General features: G+C 40.3%; 1 non-coding gene across 1 annotated transcript; it reads right to left on the bottom strand.

Moving 5' to 3' along the window:
• Nucleotides 1–4898: 4898 nt before the first annotated feature.
• LOC112725398 (small nucleolar RNA R71) lies at nucleotides 4899–5005 on the bottom strand. The gene has a single exon (XR_003164509.1). It is a non-coding gene; the product is annotated as a small nucleolar RNA R71 (small nucleolar RNA).
• Between the last annotated feature and the right edge of the window lie 6526 nt (nucleotides 5006–11531).

Here is an 11531-nt window from a genome sequence, read left to right as displayed (position 1 = left end):
ACTGGAGGCAGGATTTATAAGAGAAGTTAAGTACCCACTATGGCTAGCTAATGTCGTCCTGGTGAAAAAATCAAATGGGAAGTGGCGGATGTGCACCGACTACACTGATCTCAACAAAGCTTGCCCAAAAGATCCTTATCCACTCCCAAGTATCGACGCCCTGGTAGATGCCTCCTCCAGATACAAATACCTCTCATTTATGGACGCCTATTCGGGATACAATCAAATCCCGATGTACCCACCTGACCAGGAAAGAAACTCATTTTTAACCCCGAAAGCAAACCACTTGTATTGTACCTCGCGGTGGGAAATCGGACAATAGCCTCAGCACTGGTCCGAGAAGATGACAGTGGACAACAACCTATATACTTCATCAGCAAAGCATTACAAGGGTCCGAATTGAACTATCAAAAGATAGAAAAATTTGCTTATGCTCTCATACTAACATCTCGACGACTTTGCCCATATTTCCAAGCCCATATCATCAAGGTTCAGACCAACCAGCCCATAAAAGGCATTCTGCAGAAAACAGATTTAGCAGGAAGAATTTTGCAATGGGCAGTCGAGTTGTCCGAATTTGACCTTCAATATGAAGCTCGGACAGCCATCAAATCACAGTATTTGGTCGACTTCATTGCAGTGTTCACGGACACCCCAGAAATCCCTACAGAATGGAATCTCTATGTAGACGGTTCCTCAAACAAAACTGGAAGTGGCGCAGGCGTGATAATAGAAAGCGACCAGAGAACCCAAATCAAACTTTCCCTCAAATTCGGGTTCCCTGCCTCAAACAACCAAGTGAGTATGAGGCACTACTAGCTGGTTTGAAGCTGGCTAAAGAAGTTGGAGCTCAAAAGCTTATCATCTTCAGTGACTCACAAGTAGTCACCTCACAAATAGCAGGGAGTTACCAAGCTAAGGACCCCACCATGAAAAAGTACTTAGACAAAACCAAGGAACATCTCGGACAACTTGGGGAATATGAGGTCCGCCACATACCCCAAGAACAGAATGCTCGAGCTGATGCACTCTCAAAACTAGCCATCACCAAACCAGGGGGCAACAATAGAAGTCTCATCCAAGAGATGCTGCAAAACCCGTCAATCTCAGAAGAAGAAAAAATCCTAGCCATAACAGGTCTGGATCAAGGATGGATGACTCCCATAATTAATTACCTCAAAACAGAAACACTCCCTACAGATAAAAAGGAGGCAAAGAGGTTAAAATGGGAAGCACAATACTACACCATCATAAATAATACTCTATACAAGAGAGGGGTTTCAACACCACTGTTAAAATGTGCGCCGACTTCCAATACAAAAGAAGTTTTAGAAGAAGTACACAGTGGCATCTGTGCCAACCATCTTGGAGCACAAGCCCTCACCAAAAAAGTACTCCGGGCCGGATTCTATTGGCCAACTTTGCAAAAAGAGGCAATGGAATTCGTAAAGACATGTTCACCATGTCAGAAGCATGCTAATTTTCATATCGCCCCACCAGAGGAGCTCATCAGTGTAACATCACCCTGGCCATTTGCAAAATGGGGACTCGACCTCCTTGGGCCGTTCCCTCAAGGATCAGGACAGGTCAAGTTCATCATCGTCAGCGTAGATTATTTTACAAAATGGATTGAGGCAGAGCCCCTAGCCAACGCCACTGCTCAAAGAAGTCGAAAATTCCTATATAGAAACATTGTCACAAGGTTTGGGGTCCCATACTCTATCACCACAGATAATGACACTCAATTCACAGACGCAGGCTTCAGAAAATTAGTGGTCGACTTGAAAATAAAGCACCAATTTACATCCGTAGAACATCCCCAGGCTAATGGACAGGCAGAGGCCGCCAATAAAGTCATATTAGCCGAGCTAAAATGGAGATTACAGGATGCAAAAGGAGCTTGGGCTGAAGAGCTCCCACAAGTCCTATGGGCATATCGGACAACTCCACACTCCACCACAAAGGAATCACCTTTCTGATTAGCTTACGGAATGGAGGCAATGATCCCAGTGGAGGTCGAAGAAGGATTACTCAGAGTAATCCACTATAATGAAGAGGCCAATTCCCTACTTCAAAAGGAGGAACTCGACCTACTTCTAGAAATTCGAGAAAGAGCTTGGATTAAGAAAGAGACGTTAAAACGTCGGATGGCCTCAAGATATAACCAAAAAGTAGTACAGGGAGGTTTTTCCGAGAACGATCTCGTCTTAATCCGAAATGATATCGGAACAAGTCGACCCGGAGAAGGAAAGCTGGCAGCAAATTGGAAAGGACCTTACCGAGTCATAGAAATGCTCGGAAAGGGATACTACAAGTTGACCAAACTCGAAGGGCGAGAGCTTCCAAGGTCATGGCACGCCTGCAACTTAAGAAGGTATTACAGAAGGTAACAAAGATCTTAGGATGAGGTGCACTCTTTTTCCTAAAAAGGGTTTTTTAATGAGGCACCAAGCCAAGATCCATGAACTGCCGGACTTATTTTGAATAAAGTTTTTAGATTCTCTACAAATCCTCTTATCAAGACGCATTAATCTGAAACGCAAAAAATTCATTGCCCGATTATAAAGCTACAGATCGGCAGAAAGTGAAAATCAAATTCACTGCTCGATCACGATAAGACCAACGAAGATGAAAACCAAATTCATCAAAGGTTGACCAAACGGGGATCAAACCCAATTTCTACGAAATCGACAAAGATGAAAAGGCGACAAAAACATAATAATGCAAGAAGTTATCGAAAGTGATCCATGGAAAGGACCTGACGAGGTCTTAATAAAAATGGGTTGCTAAAAATAACTTAAAGACAGGCCGACGTAAAGAAGTTGGACCAGTCTACCACAATAACCAAAGTTATAAAAAGTAAATCCCTGGAAAGAGGCCTGGCCAGCGCTAAAAAAGAGGATTACTAAAAATAACTTAGAAGGGACCGATGTGATGAAGTCGGCCCAAACCAAAAAAATTATAAAAAGTAATCCATAAAAGAGACCTAACCAAGGTCCAAGAAAATAGATTACTAAAAATAACTTAGAAGGGACCGACGTGATGAAGTCGGCCCAAACCAAAAAGTTATAAAAAGTAATCCATAAAAGAGACCTGACCAAGGTCCAAGAAAAATGGATTACTAGAAATAACTTATAAGGGACCGACATGATGAAGTCGGCCCAAAACAAAGAAGTTATGAAAAAAGTAATCCATAAAAGAGACCTGACCAAGGTCCAAGAAAAATGGATTACTAGAAATAACTCAGAAGAAACCGACACAACAAAGTCGACTCGGCAAGGCTACCAAAAGTTATGACCCACAGGAAGAGACCTGCCAAGGTCCAAGCAAAAGGGACTACTAGAAATAGCTTCAATACATGACCAAGTTTAAGAAGTCGGACAACAGAAGGCAGGCGCTATAAGGGCCCCAAGTCAGACCCAGAAAGCCATGACCTCAAGAAAATCAAATTACAGGCACCATATCAAGAGAAGGCAAAGAAGACTAGTTGTACGAAGTTAGCCTCAATTAAAATAGAAAATAAAACACAAAAGGAAATCAAAAGAGATTGGACAACAAGGCTCCAATACTCCCAAGATTCCAGAAGGTGTCAGAAAGGTGCAGACAAGCATACCACAAAAAGAAACAAAGTTGTTATAATAACAAGACTCAAGAGGCCACCTAAAGTCGACCCCAAGAGCCTGAGAAACTACCTTTGTTTTTTTTTAAAAAAAGTTGCTAACAGAAAAGCAACCAAAAGTATCCAGAAGTCAAGAGCATAAAACTACAAAATAAAAGAGTTCAAAGCCCACAGGTCGGGCTATACACAAATGCATCTGAAATAATTAGAGAGGATCCAACGACTTCCCAGTAGCTGCATCCCGAGGTGAAAGAGGACGAGTCTGAAGAGGTACCGTGATGCGTGAGCATCTTGTCTATCTTTTCCTAGTGAATTTGCATCTAAATTGTTGAATTTAATTAAGAATTAATTATATTTTAGCCACTATGGATGCTATTTTAAGTTTTGTATAATACTGTTTATTTTAGGTAGCATTTGGCAGAATTTGATGGAGTTTCTGCAGAGAAAGAGAAGAAGCCAAGGAGATGACCAGCGAATACCGACGCGGACGCATGGCTCACGCGACCACGCGGAATGGAGGAAATCGCAATGACGCGATCGCGTGTCTGACGCGATCGCGTGGACTGGAATCTGCACAAATGACGCGAACGCGTGGACGACGCGGACGCGTCACATGCGCCACGTGCAGAAAATGTAGAAAAACGCTGGGGGCGATTTCTGGGCTGTTTTAACTCAATTTTCAGCCCCGAAAATACAGATTAGAAGCTGCAGAATGGACAGAACAAGTGGTCCCCACCCATCAACTGAAGATCTGTTAATTAATTCAAATTTAAATTCAAATCTTAAATTAGGAAAAGATATTATTTTAAGTTTAATTTTAAATATTAGATTTTAAATTTATTAGGATTAGTTATAAAAAGGGATGCCATCAGATGGGAACTCGGTACATCCGAATGGGGATGATGAACAGAGGAGAGTGCTTGGCTCTTATTCTGCCCCTACTGCGGATCTTTATGGAAAAAGTATTGTGGTGCCTCCTATAACTGCAAACAACTTTGAGTTGAAGCCACAATTGGTCACCCTGGTGCAACAAAATTGCCAGTATCATGGTCTTTCTCACGAAGACACAAATCAATTTATCTCTGATTTTCTGCAGATATGTGATACTGTGAAGACAAATGGAGTGAACCCAGAGGTGTACAGACTCATGCTTTTCCCGTTTGCTCTGAGGGATAAAGCAAAGCTATGGCTAGATTCACAACCAAAGGAGAGTCTGAATACTTGGGAAAAGGTTGTTACAGAGTTTCTCACTAAATTTTTCCCACCAAAGAAGCTGACTAAGCTTAGGTTGGAGGTTCAGACCTTCAGACAGAAGGAGGGTGAAACCCTTTATGAAGCCTGGGAGAGATACAAGCTACTAACTAGGCAATGCCCTCCAGACATGTTCTCCAAATGGACCCAACTAGATATCTTCTATGAAGGCTTGGGTGAGATGTCCAAGATGAGCCTAGACACTTCTGCAGGCGGTTCACTACACAAGAAGAAGACACCAGAGGAGACTATTGAGCTGATTGAATTGGTTGCAAGCAACCAATATTTATACTCATATAACAGGAATCCTGTGATTTCTGAGACCCCTCAGAAGAGAGGCGTGTTGGAAGTGGAAGCTGTTAATGCTCTTCTTGCTCAAAACAAGCTTATGTCTCAGCAGATAAATCTACTTACTCAACAGATGGGTGGCATGCAAGTCTCAGCTATCAACACTCAAAATCCACCCCAAGAAATCTCCTATGACATAGCAGGTAATTTTGTTCAAAATGATAATCATGATTATGCTCAACCTTCTTATGAACAGGTCAATTACATGGGGAGTGGCCCTAGGAATCCCAACAATGATCCATATTCTAAGACATACAACCCGGGATGGAGAAATCACCCAAACTTTGGGTGGAGGGACCAACCTCAGAGACCTCAGAACGTCAACAATAGTTCTCAGGGCGGTTTCCAACATAACAATGATTTGGAAGCAATATTGATAGGTTTTAGACAGGAAACCAGAACATCCATCAAGAACCTGGAAATTCAAATGGGTCAATTAGCCACAAAGGTCAATGAAATTGATCAGAGGACCACTAATAGCCTTCCTGGTAACACAATTCCAAATCCAAGAGAGAAATGCAAGGCTATCACCGTAATAAGTGAAGAAGTGGCAAGTGCGGAAGCATAATTTATGCAGGAAACCAAGGCCTCCATTAGAAACTTAGAGGTGCTAGTGGGCCAACTGAGCAAGCAAATACTTGAGAAGTCTGCAAGTACATTTCAAGAGGATACAGTGGTGAACCAAGGAGAAGATTGCAAGGCTATTCAATTGAGAAGTGGTAAAGTAGCTGGCTCTGAGACCAAGGCCAATGAAGAGCTAGTTGAAAAGGAAGCTCCAGTTGAGAAGAAGGAAGAAGTAGAGCACGCCCCTCTAAAGCGTGCAGACAACCCATTCCCAGACTCTCTTGACACTTATCCTACACTGCCAAAGGCTCCTGAGTACAAGCCTAAGATGCCGTATCCTCAGAGACTTCAAAAGGAGACCAAGGACAAGCAGTTTTCAAAGTTCTTGGAAATCTTCAGAAAGTTACAAATCAATATTCCTTTTGCTGAGGTTTTGGAGCAAATGCCTATCTATGTCAAGTTCATGAAGGAGCTGTTGTCAAAGAAAAAGCGTTTAAAGGGAGATGAGACAGTAGTCCTGACTAAGGAATGTAGTGCTGTCATTCAGAATAACTTGCCAAGGAAGATGCCAGATCCAGGGAGCTTTCAAATTCCATGCACCATTGGGAGCACAACCTTTGAGAAAGCCCTATGTGATCTAGGGGCAAGCATAAATCTAATGCCCTTATCTGTGATGAAGAAGCTGCAAATCCAAGAGGCACAACCCACAAAGATAGCATTACAGATGGCAGACAAATCTATGAAGCCTGCATACGGATTAGTGGAAAACATCTTGGTTAAAGTGGGTAAGTTCTTCCTCCCAGCAGACTTTGTAATTCTTGACACAGGGGAGGATGAGAATGCCTCTATAATTCTAGGAAGACCATTTCTAGCCACTGGCAGAGCTCTGATTGATGTAGAAATGGGTGAATTATTGCTTAGAGTGCATAATGAGCAACTGGTCTTTCATGTCTTCAAAGATGTACATTCAACAGGTGAAGAAGAGAGGTGCATGCAGGCTGAGCTTATTGATCCAAACCTTCAAGAACCCCCTGATGATGCACAACAGAATTTGCAACTCAAACCTCCAGTGGTGACAACCGATAAAATTTCGCCTGACATCAAACCTAAGTTTGGTGTTGAAACTGCATCATCCACCAAGGAGGAGGTCCCCAGAAAGAAAAAAATACCCAGAGGATGGAGAAACAAAAAGATTCCCACTGAAGGTTTCTCCCCAGGAATGAAGGTGGTGTTGACCAGCAATCCAGCATGGGTTTATACAATAATCAAAATCCTCTCTCTGGAGCATATTGAGCTACGTTATGGAGACACAGGAAAGAAGTTCAAAGTAAGGGGTGAAGAGCTGAGCCCCTATGATCCTCCTCCTTAGAGGAGCTGACCGTCAAGCTAGTGACGATAAAGAAGCGCTTGTCGAGAGGCAACCCGATAAATTCGTATCCTTAGCTATTTTTCGTAGTAGTAGTTTTCTTAGTTATTTTATTTTATTTTTTTGAGTTCTTACTAATTTTCTGATCATGCAGCTATGTTCTTCCAGGAACCGAACACCTCAAGCTATATTTCAAAAAAAAAAAAAGCACCCGACGCGCCAGCGTCGCTGACGTGAACGCGTCATCTAGGGGTGCGAGAAAAAATAAAAATTTACAGAGAGTTGCGCGGGAGTGGCGCCAGAATGGAGCGTTTCGCACAAACGATCCCACGTGTTCGCGTCGTTTGTGATTTTCGTCATTCACGCGGTCGTGTCACCGACGCGATCGCGTGACCTACAAATTCGACGTAAAAGAGCGTTTGGGCAGAGAGTTGTGCCAGCTTGGGGCAAGAAGTGTGCTAAAAGCACAAATTTGGTCACGCGGACACGTGACTAATGCGTTCACGTCAGTTGCATACATGGCCATCCACGCGGACGCGTGCCTGACGCTGACGCGTTATTAAGGAAGTTCTGCGACGTACGCGATCGCGTCATTGACGCGAACGCGTCGCTTGCGCCGCCCAGTTTTCTTTCTCTCTCTCTCCCAATCCTACTTCTCTCTTATTCTCTTATCCTTTTATTTTTTCTTTCATTTTAATATTTGTCTTTTCTAATTTCAGTTCCTCTTTGCTTGAGGACAAGCAAACCTTTAAGTTTGGTGTTGACGCTTCGCTTATAGGTTTTCTGTCTATTCTTATGGCACCAAAGGGAGGCGAATCATCTTCACGGAGGAACACAACCTGAAGAATAAAACGACCGCTAGGATAATTAAGGTGGTTGAGTTCCTTTCATTTTTATTCCTTCCCTCTTTTCTATATTATGTTCCAGTTTCCTGTTATTTTTCTTTGTTTGTTGCATGATCATTTATTAGTTAGAATCCTAAGACTAGTTTAGTTTTCATTTAATTGCCTTAATGCTGAAAAAAGATGTTTCATGTACCACTCACTGAACTTGAATCTAAAAATAAAAGAAAAAGAAGTGATGTATTGCATGAGAAATTGAGTTAATTTTAAAAATAGTCGGATTTACTTAAATGTGGTCGTATTTTCTGTGATTCTTAAAGCATGACATGAACAGTGCATAATTTTTGATAGTGAAGTTTATGAATGTTAAAATTGTTGGCTCTTGAAAGAATGATGAAAAAGAAAGAAAAATGTTATTGATAATCTGAAAAATCATAAAATTGATTCTTGAAGCAAGAAAAAGCAGTGAAAAACACAAAGCTTGCGAAAAAAAAACAAGAAAAAGAAAAAGCAAGTAGAAAAAGCCAATAACCCTTTAAACTAAAAGGCAAAAAAAAAAAAAGATCCAAGGCTTTGAGCATTAATGGATAGGAGGGCCCAAAGGAATAAAATCCTGGCCTAAGCGGCTAAATCAAGCTGTCCCTAACCATGTGCTTGTGGCGTGAAGGTGTCAAGTGAAAAGCTTGAGACTGAGCGGTTAAATTCATGGTCCAAAGCAAAAAGAGTGTGCTTAAGAACTCTGGGCACCTCTAACTGGGGACTCTAGCAAAGCTGAGTCACAATCTGAAAAGGTTCACCCAGCTATGTGTCTGTGGCATTTATGTATCTGGTGGTAATGCTGGAAAACAAAATGCTTAGGGTCACAGCCAAGACTCATAAAGTAGCTGTGTTCAAGAATCAACATACTGGACTAGGAGAGTCAATAACACTATCTGAATTCTGAGTTTCTATGAATGCCAATCATTCTGAACTTCAAGGGATAAAATGAGATGCCAAAACTGTTCAGGATTGCAGTTGTAAACCCCACTATAAGAAGAGACATGAGCTTAATCGAACTCTCATTCTCATGCAAATTCACATCCTAAGCTTATATTAGTTTTGGTTGCTTGAGGACAAGCAACAGTTTAAGTTTGGTGTTGTGATGCGTGAGCATATTGTCTATCTTTTCCTAGTGAATTTGCATCTAAATTGTTGAATTTAATTAAGAATTAATTATATTTTAGCCACTATGGATGCTATTTTGAGTTTTGTACAATACTGTTTATTTTAGGTAGCATTTGGCAGAATTTGATGGAGTTTCTGCAGAGAAAGAGAAGAAGCCAATGAGATGACCAGCGAATACCGACGCGGACGCATGACTCACCCGACCGCGCGGAATGGAGGAAATCGCAATGACGCGATCGCGTGCCTGATGCGATCGCGTGGACTGGAATCTGCACAAATGACGCGAACGCGTGGACGACGCGGACGCGTCACATGCGCCACATGCAGAAAATGCAGAAAAACACTGGGTGCAATTTCTGGGCTGTTTTAACTCAATTTTCAGCCCCGAAAATACAGATTAGAAGCTGCAGAATGGACAAAATAAGTGGTCCCCACCCATCAACTGAAGATCTGTTAATTAATTCAAATTTAAATTCAAATCTTCAATTAGGAAAAGATATTATTTTAAGTTTAATTTTAAATATTAGATTTTAAATTTATTAGGATTAGTTATAAAAAGGGATGCCATCAGATGGGAACTCGGTACATTTTTACCGGAATCCTTATTTTCTCTTTTCCATGAGCAACTAAACCTCCACTGTTAAGGTTAGGAGCTCTGTCTATTTCTATGGATTAATTTTATTGCTTTTACTATTTTAATTTATGTGTGGATTTATAATTTAAGAATTGTTTTCGCTCTTTATTTTATGAATTTGGGTGGAACGGAAGTATGACCCTCTTTCTATTTGAGTTCTTGTAAAACTTGGAAAAGCTCTTTACCGGAACAACAGCTTGAAAACTATTTCTCCTAAATTTTAATTATCTGAATTTAATAGGATACGTGACATATAATCCTTTTACCTCTTGGATAATTAGTGTTTTTGTGGCATATAAACTAGAAATTGATTATCACCCTCTAATTGGAATTAATTGACCAAGGAATTGGCAGTTAATGAATTTTAGGGGAGACTAGGAAGGTCTAAGGAAATAGGGTCTAGTCACATACAGTTTGCCATAAATTAAATCCTGCATAATTAAATTAGTTAGTAAGAAAAGTTAATCCGGAAAAATAGATAACTCTGAAACCTTAACTATCTTCTCCATATATTATTCCCAACTTAATTACTTGCCCTTCTTTAATATTTTTTATATTGTTTAATCTCTTTTATACTGCATCTCAATACCAATTTTTGTTTGTCTAACTAAGTCTATCAAACACTATTGTTGCTTAGTCCATCAATCCTCGTGGGATCGACTCTTACTCACGTAAGGTATTACTTGGTACGACCCGGTGCACTTGCCGGTTAGTAAGTGTGGTTGTAAAATACCGCACCAAGTTTTTTGCGCCGTTGCCGGGGATTGATTGTGATTAACAACTACTCGTTGTTTGATTGCTTAGATTAGATAATTTTTTTTATTATTATTAATTTTATTTTTTTTTGCATTTTTTTTACGATTATATTTTTTCTTTTTTCTTCTCTTTACGTTTATTTTTTTTATTTTCCCTTTCGTTTACGTTATCTCCCCTTTTCCGTAATTTTTTCTTTTATTAAAAAAAATTAAAAAAAATAATATATATATATTTAAATAAATAAAATAGCAAAAAAAATTATTTATGAATTTAAGTTTGGTGTTACCCAGTTAATTTTATTTTTCTGTTTTTTTTTTTCTTTTAAATTTTCGAATTTATTTATTTATTTATTTAGTAGTTTTATTTTATTATTTTACACAGGTTACCTCATAGGGACTTCTCTGCACTCTGACGTAGAGAGTCCAATTTTTTCTTGTTTTCTGCTTGTGTATGCGCAGGAACAGAGACAAAGAACATCTCTTAGACTTTGATCCTGAACCTGAGAGAACTTTCAGGCGACGTTTACAACAAGCAAGACTTTGCAAAACTGCAGAATCCACTATGGCAAATAATAATGCTAATGCCAATGTGGTAAATCCGAATGGGGATGATGAACAGAGGAGAGTGCTTGGCTCTTATTCTGCCCCTACTGCGGATCTTTATGGAAAAAGTATTGTGGTGCCTCCTATAACTGCAAACAACTTTGAGTTGAAGCCACAATTGGTCACCCTGGTGCAACAAAATTGCCAGTATCATGGTCTTTCTCACGAAGACCCAAATCAATTTATCTCTGATTTTCTGCAGATATGTGATACTGTGAAGACAAATGGAGTGAACCCAGAGGTGTACAGACTCATGCTTTTCCCGTTTGCTCTGAGGGATAAAGCAAAGCTATGGCTAGATTCACAACCAAAGGAGAGTCTGAATACTTGGGAAAAGGTTGTTACAGAGTTTCTCACTAAATTTTTCCCACCGAAGAAGCTGACT

The sequence above is a fragment of the Arachis hypogaea genome, chromosome 11 (genome assembly GCF_003086295.3).
Source record: "Arachis hypogaea cultivar Tifrunner chromosome 11, arahy.Tifrunner.gnm2.J5K5, whole genome shotgun sequence".
NCBI lineage: Eukaryota > Viridiplantae > Streptophyta > Magnoliopsida > Fabales > Fabaceae > Arachis > Arachis hypogaea.
Note: the sequence above shows the minus strand (reverse complement) of the source record. Positions and strands in the feature narration are given on the sequence as shown.